General features: G+C 43.8%; 1 protein-coding gene across 5 annotated transcripts in view; it reads left to right on the top strand.

The window, feature by feature from the left end:
- Positions 1-12,521, top strand: part of LOC140188204 (syntaphilin-like) — a 53,726-nt gene that overhangs the window by 19,215 nt on the left and 21,990 nt on the right. For 3 of the 5 annotated variants that reach the window (XM_072244282.1, XM_072244248.1, XM_072244256.1), the window contains one exon: positions 11,738-11,909. The gene's annotated coding sequence lies outside the window, so the exon portion shown is untranslated. Of the gene's footprint in view, positions 1-11,737; positions 11,910-12,521 lie in introns of those variants that run through there. The other 2 variants (XM_072244266.1, XM_072244273.1) reach the window with 2 other exon arrangements.

Genomic DNA, 12,521 nt, shown 5'->3' with positions numbered 1-12,521 from the left:
CAACAGTATCCAAAACAGTATACTTATTGTTGATGGGAATGGCCACAGGGGTGCTCTGCTCTTTCTGTCTATTCCCCTTCCCTCTCCTGAGAGTAACCCAGTTACCTGTCTCCTGACTTTTAGGGGTGACTGTCTCCCTGAAACTCCAATCTATTACTACCTCTGCCTCACGAATGATCCGAAGTTCATCCGGTTCCAGCTCTAGTTCCCTAACTCAGTTTAACAGGAGCTGCAGCTGGATGCACCTTTTGCAGGTGTAGTCATGAGAGACAATTGTGCTGTCCCTGACTTCGCACATCTTACAATTGGAGCACTGGACTGCCCTATCTACTGCCTTCATTACCAACTTCTAAGTTAATTAAATTAATTAAAGGAACTTACCCGGCCTTACCTCACTGGGAGCAAGCTCGTCCTTAGCCTCTGTTTGCCGAAGCCTCTCGAGCCAAAGCCTCAAAGCTCCCCTCCTTCACTGGCCCACTCACTCACTGGCCGTTCTGCCTGAGCTACCCCTCTTTTTATTTGTTTGACTATGAAATGATTATTGGTGTCAGAGGGGGTGGTTTGAATGTCTCATAAACTGCTGATCTACTGGGATTCTAAAGTTTGCAGAGAATGGTGTGAGAGGCAAAAAAAAAATCTAGTGAGTGGCAGTTCTGTGGCCAAAAATGCCTTGTTAATGAGAGGTCAGAGGAGAATGGTCAGACTGGTTCAAGCTGACAGGAAGGCGACAGTAACTCAAATAACTGCCTGTTATAACAGAGGTGTGCAGAAAAGCATCTCTGAATGCAGAACGTGTCAAACCTTGAAGTGGATGGGCTACAGCAGCAACAGCAGAACACGCCAGGTTCGACTGCTGTACCTAATAAAGTGGCCATTGAGTGTATATGTTACTGTCACATACAAGGGACGATCTGTAGATGCTGGAAATCCAAGCAACACACACAAAGTGCTGGAGGAACTCAGCAGGTCAAGCAGCAACAGGTTCTGATGAAGAGTCTCGGTCTTCAATGTTAATTGTACTCTTTTCCATAGATGCTGCCTGGCTGGCAGAAGTTCCTCCAGCATTTTGTGTGTGTTGTATGTATATTACCAGATGAGGTTAAGGTTAATCCATTCAACAAAAGTAGTTCTAACATAGTTTGTGTCACCCCAGACACTGGTGGGGGCATTTGAGGCCCTGTGTGAACAAGAAGGCGCTTACTTTGACATCGGAGATTCTGCAGATGCTGGGAACCTTGAGCAACACACACAAAATACTAGAGGAACTCAGCATCTATGGAGGGGAGGAAAAAGACAACAATTTTGGACCGAGACCCTTCATCAAGACTGAAAAGGAAGGGAAAGAAGCCAGAATAAAAAGGTGGGGGTGAGGAAGGAGTACAACCTGGCAGGTGACAGATGAGACCAGGTGAGGGGGAAGATACTTTATACTTTATTGTTGCCAAACAATTGGTACTAGAACGTACAATCATCACAGCGATATTTGATTCTGCGCTTCACACTCCCTGGATTACAAATATTAAATATTAAAGATATTAAAAATAGTTAAAGTTAGTAAATATTAAAAATTTAAATTATAAATCAAAAATAGAAAATAGAAAAATGGGAAGTAAAGTAGTGCAAAGAAACCGAGAGGCAGGTCCGGATATTTGGAGGGCACAGCCCAGATCCGGGTCAGGATCCGTTCAGAAGTCTTATCACAGTTGGAAAGAGGCTGTTCCCAAATCTGGCCGTACGAGTCTTCAAGCTCCTGAGCCTTCTCCCGGAGGGAAGAGGGATGAAGAGTCTGTTGGCTGGGTGGGTTGTGTCCTTGATTATCCTGGCAGCACTGCTCTGACAGCGTGCGGTGTAAAGTGAGGCCACGGACGGAAGATTGATTTGTGTGATGTGCTGCGCCGTGTTCACGATCTTCTGCAGCTTCTTTTGGTCTTGGACAGGACAACTTGCATACCAGGTTGTGATGCACCCTAGAAGAATGCTTTCTACGGTGCATCTATAAAAATTAGTGAGAGTTTTAAGGGACAGGCCAAATTTCTTTAGTTTTCTCAGGAAGTGGGAAAAGGGGGAATGAAGTGAGAATCTGGGAGGTGATGGGTGGGAAAGGAAAAGGACAGAAGAAGGAATCTGATAGGAGAGGACAATGGACCGGAACAGCTATAATTTTATGTTTTTGAAGAGTTATTTTATTTAAGTATATTTTAAGTATTTTATTACATTAAGTTATTAGCCTTATTTTTAGAGTTAATATAATCTTATAGTTTTAGAATGTTTTGAAAGTTTTTGAAATTTGAGTCATGGAGCACTATAAGCACAGAAACAGGCCCTTCGGCCAATCTAGTTCGTACTGAACTGTGATTCTGCCTAATCTCATTGACCCGCACCTGAACCATTGCCCTCCTCACCCCTCCCATCCAGCTGACTGAGTTTTCAACTTCCTGTGTGCTATTAAAAACTTCTCTTAAGTGTTGCAATTGAGTCTGCATTCACCACTTCTGCTGGCAGCTCATTCCACATTCGCACCAGCATCTGAGTGAAGAAGTTCCCCCTCATGTTCCTCTGAAACATTTCACCCTTCACCCTTAACCTCTAGTCTCACCCAACCTCAGTGGAAAAATCCTGCTTGCATTTACCCTATCTATACCCCTATATTTTGTATACCTCTATCAAATCTCTCAATCATTTATATTCAAGGGAATAAAATCCTAACCCATTCAACCTTTTCCAATAACTCAGGTCTTCAAATCTTCGTAAGTTTTCCGTGTAAATTTTCTCTGTACTCTTTCAATGTTGTTGATACATTGCCTGTGGGTAGATGACCAGAACTTCACATAATACTCCGAAAATACTACATACACTCGAGGAACACCTTAATAGGTACAGGAGTGGTTTTCTGCTGCTGTAGCCCATCTCCTTCAAGGCTCCACATGTCATGCATTCAAAGATGCTCTTCTGCACTCTACTGTTGTAATGCGTGGTTATTTGAGTTACTGTTGCCATCCTATCAGTTTGAAGCTGTTTGGACACTCTCCTCTGACTCTTTTGTTAACACAATGTTTTCACCCACAGAAATGCCACTTGCTTTATGATTTTTATTTTTTTGCCCCATTCTCTGTAAACTCTAGAGACTGTTGTGCATGAAAATCCCAGGAGATCAGCATTTTCTGAGATATTCAAACCACCCCATCTGGGACCAACAATCATTCCATAGACAAAGTGGCTTGGGTCACATTTCTTCCCAATTCTGATGTTAGGTGTGAACAACAACTGAATCTCTTGACGATGTCTGCATGCTTTTATGCATTGAGTTGCTGCCACATGATTGACTGATTAGATATTTGTATTAACCAGCAGGCGTGCAGGTGTACCTAATAAAGTGGCCACTGAGTGTACTTCTCTGTCACTTTAGCGTGGTCATCTTCATGGAGTTTTACAATTCTGTGGGTGTTTTCTTACTCCAAGCACCTGGGTCTTTTACCGCATTGACAGCTGGTGTCACTGGGGATGTTTTCACCGGGTGTTCATTTCTTGCTTCTTTGCTGGGAAGGCATGCTGTCCTCCAGATGTGACGGGTAATTAACCCTGTGAAATCTGCAGTAAATCATTTTTTGCATCTTCAGACCTGTCCCTTGCAAGTTACCTTGATGCCCATCATTAACCACGAGTCTGGACTGCCAGCTCTTACAATGTTATATGCCATTCTGATTAATTTTCAGCATCTTATGTTTTAGTTTGGAAATTAGAGGACTTGAATTCTTACAGATTATTTAGTCAGTTGCTGGTGAATCTGTGGGGTTGATTGCCACAGACGGCTGTGGAGGCCAAGTCATTGGGTATATTTGCAGCAGAGTTTGATAGGTTCTTGATTAGGCAGGGTGTCAAAGGTTACAGGGGGAAGACAGGAGAATGGGGTTGACAGGGATGATAGCCATGATGGAATGACAGAGCAGACTCGATGGGCTGAATAGCCTAATTCTGTTCCAATGTCTTATGGTCTCATAAACTAATCAGAATCAGCTTTAATATCAACCTTATATGTTGTGAAATTGGTTGTTTTAAACTAATCAGAATCAGCTTTAATATCAACCTTATATGTTGTGAAATTGGTTGTTTTAAACTAATCAGAATCAGCTTTAATATCAACCTTATATGTTGTGAAATTGGTTGTTTTCGCAGCAGCAGTACATTGTAATATATAATAATAGGAAAAAAACTGTGGATTACAGTATGTATATATATAAAATAGTTAAATTAAACAACAGTGAGGTAGTGTTCATGGGTTCATTGTCCATTCAGAAATCTGATGGCAGAGGGGAAGAAGCTGTTCCTGAATCATTGTGTGTGTGCCTTCAGGTACCTCTTGAGAAGAGGACATATCACGAGTGATAGGAGTCCTTAATGATGGACGCTGCCTTTTAGAGGCATCGCTCCTTGAAGATGTCCAGAATGGGCCGGCTGGTGGCACAATGACATCAGCGCCGGACTCTGGAACGGAGGTTCCTGGGTTCGAACCCAGTCGGGGCTGCTCCCAAGTACACTTTCCATCCGTGCTGGGTTGAGTGTCGAGATCGTAACTCGACCTCGTAGAATAAAGGGAAATATACTGTGAAATGCCTGTGTGAGGAGTGGCGCACCACACAGTTTCTCTGTCTCGCTCCGCACCTTGTAAAGGCACGAAAAAGACATCGTCCTGCCAACATCGCACACGCATGAACACATGCACACACGCAGCCGCAAAGGCATGCATGCACACACCAAAAAAAATGTCCTGAATGCTACACAAGTTCGTGCCCATGATAGAGCTGACTGAGCTTACAACTTTCTGCAGCTTCCGGTGTGTCATTAAAAAAGTGACTAATGTGAGCAGCTCCGATGGAAATCTGCAAATGTTAATCAGGTCCTGGAGGTGATTCTGAGGTATTAATATTCAAAGTAATGTAGAGTTGGCACTTGTGAGCTTTAGGGCGTCTCTGGTTTTGCAGGTAGTTCAGAGTTATTTGTGCAGCCTCCTACACGATACTTTAATTGGATACTTACTGAGCGTGACGCTTTAACAAGTGTGTTCAGAGAAAACAAATTATATTAAGGTTTTTAATTCTCAGCTTTAAATAGTGGAATGAGAGTGAGGAATGGTGGGTGGTGTGTTAATGTATAACTTTTTTTTAGATTATGAGAACATTCAGTCTTCTTTTATTGTCATTTAGAAATGCATACATGCATTAAGAAATGATACAACGTTTCTCCGGAGTGATATCACAGAAAACAGGACAAACCAAAGACTAACACTGACAGAACCACATAATTATAATATATAGTTACAGCAGTGCAAAGCAATACCATAATTTGATGAAGAACAAACCATGGGCACGGTAAAAAAGTCTCAAAGTCCCCGAGTCAATCGACTCTCAAGTCCCCGATAGCAGGCAGCAAAAGGGAGGAACTCCCTGCCATAAACCTTCAGGCACCGTCAACTTGCCGATGTCTTGGAAGCAGCCGACCACAGCCGACACAGTCCGTCAGTCCAAAAACTTCGAGCCTCTGACCAGCCCCTCCGATGCAGCCTCCCAAGCACCATCCTCTGCTGAGCGCCTTCGACCTAGCCCCGGCCGCTAAAACAAGCAAAGCCGAGGATTCGGGTCCTTCTGCTCTGGAGATTCCGGTTACCACACAGTAGCAGCGGCAGCGAAGCGGGCAATTCAGAAGTTTTCCAGATGTTCCTCCGTACTCTCACGTCCGTCTCCATCAAATCAGAATTGTGCACAGTCCCCTACTTGACAGATTACAAATATCATTCACCGGAGAGGCCGCGCACGCTGCTGTTTGCCGCCATCTTCTCCTCCTTTTCAGTCCAACTTCAGTCCAAGGATAAGGTTAACAGTGCCAACTATTTCCGCTCAGCCTTCCACTAGGACCTCAAATGGCATTTTTAAGAAGACTCCTTCCATTTTGCTTATTTACTTTCAGAATCAGGTTTCAATTCAGAGTCAGCTAAATTTATTAATCACATGTACATTGAAACAAATGTCATTTCCTTAACAACCAACTAAAGGGTGTGCTGAGGACAGCCCGCACACTTTCCAATGTAGCATGTCCACAATGTGCAGCAGAACAACACAAGCAACAATAATGACCATTACAAGCAACAACAACTACACAGTGAACAGTAGGGCATTGAGGCGTGTAGTAGAACAGAGGAATCTGGGAAAACTGGTCCAGAATTCATTGAAAGTGGCATCACAAGGTTCATGAAGAAAGCTTTTAGCACATTGGCCTTCATAAATCTAAGTATTGGATACAGGAGATGGGATTTTATGTTGAACTTGTATAAGATGTTAGTGAGGCCTAATTTGAAGTATAGTGTGCAGTTTTGGTCCACCTACCTGCAGGAAAGATGTAAATAAGGTTGAATGAATACAGAGAAAATTTACAAAGATGTTGCTGGGACTGGAGGACCTGAGTTATAAGGAAAGATAAAAAAGATTAAATATGAATAAACTCTTCTTGGGCTTCCTGCCAGTTACAGGTATTGATTTTAACCAATGTTTCCATGACAAACTCTTCCAACTTCATCAGGGATGATGCCTAGGCATGTCTATAAATACCACCAGACTAGACATACCCCAGGGATCATCCTTGATCCTTTTCAAAGTTCTAATAGGTTAGGACTTTATTCCTTGGAACGTAGAAGATTGAGAGGATATTTGATAGAGGTATACAAAATTATGAGGGGTAAATACAAGCAGCTTTTTCCACTGAGGTTGGGTGAGATTAGAGCTAGAGGTCGTGGGTGAAGGTGAAGTGTTTAAGGGGATCATGAGGGGAAACTTCTTCACTCAGAGGATGGTGAGAGTGTGGAACGAGCTGCCAGCACAAGTGGTGTATGCGAGCTTGATTTCAACGTTTAAGAGAAGTTTGGATAAGTACCCAGATGGTAGGAGTATGGAGGCCTATGGTCTGGGTTCAGGTCAAATGAGAGTAAGCAGTATCAATGATTTCTGCACTTCCCTCTCCTGACTGTTACCCACTTATCTGTCTCCTGAGGCCCCGGTGTGACTACCGGCCTATAGCTCCTATCTATCACCTCCTCACTCTCCCTGATCAGGTGAAGGTCATCAAGCTGCATCTCCAGTTCCCTAATGCAGTCCCTAAGGAGCTGTAGCTCGACGCACCTGGTACAGATGTGGCCGTCCAGGAGGCTGTGAGTCTCCCAGACTTCCCACATCTGACACCGAGCACAGAACACCGGCCTCACACACATACTTCCTGTCTGTATTCTGCCCAGATAACCTACCTCTCCTTGACCCGTTATCGCCGAAGCCCAGTTGAGCCAAAGCCTTCCTACTCTATCTCCCTCTATTCTGCTGCCTGCTCTATAAAGCTGTCTCCTTTTAAACTCTTCTCACTGTTCTTACTGGCTGACATCCACCAGCTTGAGCAGTCGTGCCCCAATCAAACCGCTGAAGAAATAAGAGTACAGAGAAAATTTACAAGGATATTGCCAGGACTGGAGAACCTGAGTTATAGGGAATGGTTGAGTAGGTTGGAATTTATTCCTTGGAATTTAGAAGATTGAGAGGAGATTTGATAGAAGTATACACACTTATGAGGGGTATAGATTGGGTAAATGCAAGCAGGCATTTTTCACTGAGGTTGGGTGGGACTTCAGCAAGAGATCATGGCTTAAGAGTTAAAGGTGAAAAGTTTAAGGGGTTAATGAGGAGACACTCTGTCACTCAGGGATTGTGGGAGTGTGGAATGAGCTGCCAGCACAGGTGGTGCATGTATGCTCGATTTCAACATATGGATGGTAGGGGTATGGAGGGCTATGGTCCTGGTGCAGATCAATGGGTATAGATTGTTTAAATAGTCAGCATGGACTAGATGGGCTGAATGGTCTGATCCTGTGCTATACTTTACTATGACTCTGAATCTAAGTCAGGCAGCATCTGTGGAATCTGATGGTTCAGGTGACGCACCCCTCACCACTGAGGTCCTGCTGCAGCTGGTGATGTAAGTGTTGGTATCTGATCAAGACTTTCAAAGTACCGTAAACCTACCCCATGCAGGTGCATCAGTTTAAGGGCAGCACAGTAGTGTGGAGGTGAGCGTAACGCTTTATAGTGCCAGCTGTAAGATTGCGGTTCAATTCCCACCAGGAGTTTGTACGTTCTCCCTATCACTTTGTGGGTTTCCTCCGGGTGATCTGATTTCCTCCTACATTCCAAAGACGTACGGGTTAGTAGGTTAATTAGTCTTGCAGGTATAATTTGGTGGTGTAGGCACGTTAGACCTGAAGGACCTGTTTCCATGCTGTATGGGCTAGGGTTACTAAGTTGAGTGCATTCGGTGTTGGCACTGGAAGCATGGAGGCACTTGTGGGCTGTCCCCCAGCACATCCTCTTACTGTACTGGTTGTTGATGCAAATGATGCATTGCAATGTGTGGGTCAATCTGCCTGTTTCAAATAAAGCTGATCTTTCAGCCCCCAACTTCTGAAGTCCTTCCTTTTCTGTCACATCCAGAGGACTACATGTCTTCTTGCCAAAAGAACTAGAAATGAACACCCAGTGAAAACATCCCCAGTGACACTAGCTGTTGACATGGTGAAAGGCCCGGGTGTTTGGAGTAAGAAAACACTCACAGAACTGTAAAACTCCATGACGATGACCATGCTAAAGTGACAGAGAAGTACACTCAGTGGCCACTTTATTAGGTATACCTGCACGCCTGCTGGTTAATACAAATATCTAATCTGCCAATCATGTGGCAGCAACTCAATGCATAAAAGCATGCAGACATGGTCAAGAGGTTCAGTTGTTGTTCAGACCAAACATCAGAATGGGGAAGAAATGTGATCCAAGTAACTTTGACTGAGGAATGATTGTTGGTGCCAGACGGGGTGGTTTGAGTATTTCAGAAACTGCTGATCTCCTGGGATTTTCACACACAGCAGCCACTAGAATTTACAGAGAACGATGAGAAAAACAAAAAAACATCCAGTGGAGTGGCAGTTCTGTGGGCAAAAATGCCTTGTTAATGAGAAATGTCAGAGGAAAATGGACAGACCAGTTCAAGCTGACAGGAAGGTGACAGTAACTCAAATAACCACGCATTACAGCAGTGGTGAGCAGCAGAATATCTCTGAACGCGCAACATGTCGGACCTTGAAGTGGACGGGCTGCAGCAGCAGAGGGCCAGGAACATACGCTTCGTGGCCACCTTATTAGGTACGGGAGGCATCTAATAAAAGGGCCACTGAGTCTATGCTGGCGCCACTTGTGGTCTGTCTCTAGCACAATCCTCAGACGGTGTCGGTTGTTGACGTAGCCGATGTATTTCATTATATGTTTCGATGTACGTGTGACACGTCAAGCTAATTGTTACGTGCCAGCTGCAGTAGACCACAGACACAGATTTTTAATGTTAAACAACTATATTGTCAATTTAATAGTCAATTAAAAACAATTACTCCTAACCAAAAATTAACAGTGCAATGCATCTTAGCTCACAAACTGTGGAGGTCTGGAAACAGTTCTTCCCAAGTCGTTACTCAACCCAAATATAGACAATTTAAACATAGTCCTAGGATGGCAATCCAGAAAGTTCTGAAATCCATGGGAACAGGTACAGGTGTCTGTGAGGTAGGGTTCATAAATCCACATTATGATGACACAAGGGTGACAGTCACAGAAGATGCCAGAAGTTGAGTGGTCGTCACTTAAATACTAGAGTCCAAGCAGGGATAACAAAGTGACGCCTCAGTCCCAAAATCCACATAGAGATATCACAAGGTGACAGTCACGGAATATTCCTTAACAGAAGTGATCACCACGTAACACACTCGAATGCATGTATAAGTTAACAAAAAGTGGTCGCCACAGAATACTCCAGAAATCCGAGTATAGATCATACAAAGTGACAGTCATGTATCCAATATGCACTGTGTGCCACAAATTATCACAATCTTCCGACACGGAGAAATATTGGGACCGCCCACTGCTGTAGTGAACTCTTCAACTCACTCAACTCAATTCACTCCCTCGCTGGTAGCTTACTGTTAACTGACGAATTTTTCCAGAAACCTCTCGAATCAAATAGAAAAAGCTTCCACGTACTTGTTATAATAACGTCATCCCCCCCTCCCCCACCTCGTCCAGGTGCACTTAAATGATGCTTACGGTTAATAAAAAAAAGTTGACATGTAACATTATGTTCAGCACTGATGGGCAATGTTCTATGAATGTCTGAATTAGAAGCAGGAATGCTCCTTGGCCCTTCAAACTGCTTTGTCATTCGATAGTTAGACTATAAATTCAAATTTTTAGTCCCATGTACTTGTAAACCCCTTTCCTGCCTGCAAACCACTGCCTTATAAGTAGCCACAGACTCTGCTTCTAAAAGTTTTTTGAAGATCTGCTCCCAAAGAGAGGAAAATAAATGCCTCATTTCCATCTTAAATGAGCTGCCATTTATATTTGAACAGTGATGCATTGTTCCAGATCTTCCCTCAGTATAAAATCATCCCCAGATTGTCAGCAGCTCTCAACATCTTTAAAGATTGGCTTTATTTATTACATGTGTTTTGAAACATACGGTGAAATATACTGTTTACATGAAATCAAAGCAGCGAGGATTGGCCCGCTAGTGTCGCCATGTTTCCAAAACCAACATAGCATTTACTAACCCTAACCTGTACGTCTTTCAAATAGGGGAGAAAACCCAGAGGAAACCCACATGGTCACAGGGGGAAAAGTACAAACTCTTTACAGACAGCGAGAGGAATTCAACCCAGATCTTACAGCTAGCATTGTAAAGCATTATGCAGCCATTGCGTTACTGTGCCCACCCTTATGTTTATGTTTCTTCTCTGTCCCAGACTTGTTCCACTTTCCCCGTCACTCCTCCGTGCGGAATCTCTGAAGCCGTGTGTGTGGAGCGATGAAGGTCAACAATCGGTATTAAATAGGATAATTGCTCTGTGGCACTACTGACTAATCATCACAAACTGTACTGCTTTTCTCTCTGGTTTCTGGCTGTATTCCACAAAAGCCATCCCTGAAACTGCAAACCAAAAGTGCGGTTGACAAAGACCAAAGCTTCATTCATATGTGACAATATTCGCTTTATCTGGCTCCAGTCACATTGGCCTGATGGATTGTACTAGCAATTATTCTGAACGTCTAGCCAATGGCCACCCATCAAACACATACACCCTGTCTGAATACCCTGCCGACCCCTGTCACTCCCATCCCTCCACTCTTCAACTCACAGACACACTCTCATCCTGCACTGGTCACTTTACATCTTTTATTGCTGCTGTTTCACGTATTTATACGACTGCTTGTTTTATTATGATAGTGTCAGTGACATTATACTGTCTCACATAATCATGTACCTCACACTTTATGTCAACCTGTCACTCTCCAGGTCATGCCACACATAGACTTGTGCTGATATTATTTTGTGACTGTATGTGCTGTATTGTAACTATTTGTGCTGTGTGTAACCATATGTACACCTTGGCCTCAGGGGAACGATGTTCTGTTTAGCTGTATACGTGCGTACGGTTGAATGGTGATAAACTTGAACACCGCAGGGCTGGTGGCAGGTGACGGCTGTCTGAGTCTCACCAGCTGCAGTCCGCAGACTGGAGTCTTCCTGCGCCCTCTCACCCTGATGCCTTTGTAATGCGAAGTGCCAGCCAACTTTCTGAGATGCTGCGGCTGTACTTTCTTTACAGGAGAGACATCGGTGTCCCTGGATCGAATTCCAGACCGAACACGGTGACTGAAGATCATGAGGGCAATGGATTGTCTGTGCCAGCCCAGGGTGAGGGACTGAAATCTGAAGAAAAACACAAGCCTTGGTACGATGAGTTAATGCTTCACCATTCCCCAGTAAATGGTTAACAGGTTTGTCCAGGTGTAGTTTCTTCTTTTATAATCAAACGTCACTGAAAGAAACTAGTCAGCCTATTGATCCTGTGATAGTTCCTTGATAAGACCTGATTTGCCCCGTTCTTTTCCCACAAAACCTTAGATTGTTCCTTTTTAAATATTTATCTAATTCTACTTTGACAATAACTATTGAAACTACTTCCATTGTTTATTTAGAGATACAACGCAGTAACAGGACCTTCTGGCCCAAGCGACTCCGTGCCCCCCAATCACACCCATATGATTAATTAACCTACTGATCTGTACGTCTTTGGACTGTAGGAGGAAACTGAAGCACCTGGAGACAACCCTCAAAGTGATGTGGAGAACGTACAAACTCCTTACGGACAGCGGCAGGAATTGATGCTCGATCTTACAGCTGGCACTGTAAAGCGTTATGCTCACCCCCACACTACTGTGCTGCCCTTAGTAGCCTTAAACTGATGCACCCAAATGGGGAAGGTTTACGGTACTTTGAATGTCTTGTCAGATACCAACAGGTGTCACTAGCTGTAACAGAACCTCAGTGGCGAGGGGTACGTCAGCTGAATGGTGGAGCAGACTCGATGGGCCAAATGGCCTACTTCT

This window comes from Mobula birostris, chromosome 2 (genome assembly GCF_030028105.1).
Source record: "Mobula birostris isolate sMobBir1 chromosome 2, sMobBir1.hap1, whole genome shotgun sequence".
NCBI lineage: Eukaryota > Metazoa > Chordata > Chondrichthyes > Myliobatiformes > Myliobatidae > Mobula > Mobula birostris.
Note: the sequence above shows the minus strand (reverse complement) of the source record. Positions and strands in the feature narration are given on the sequence as shown.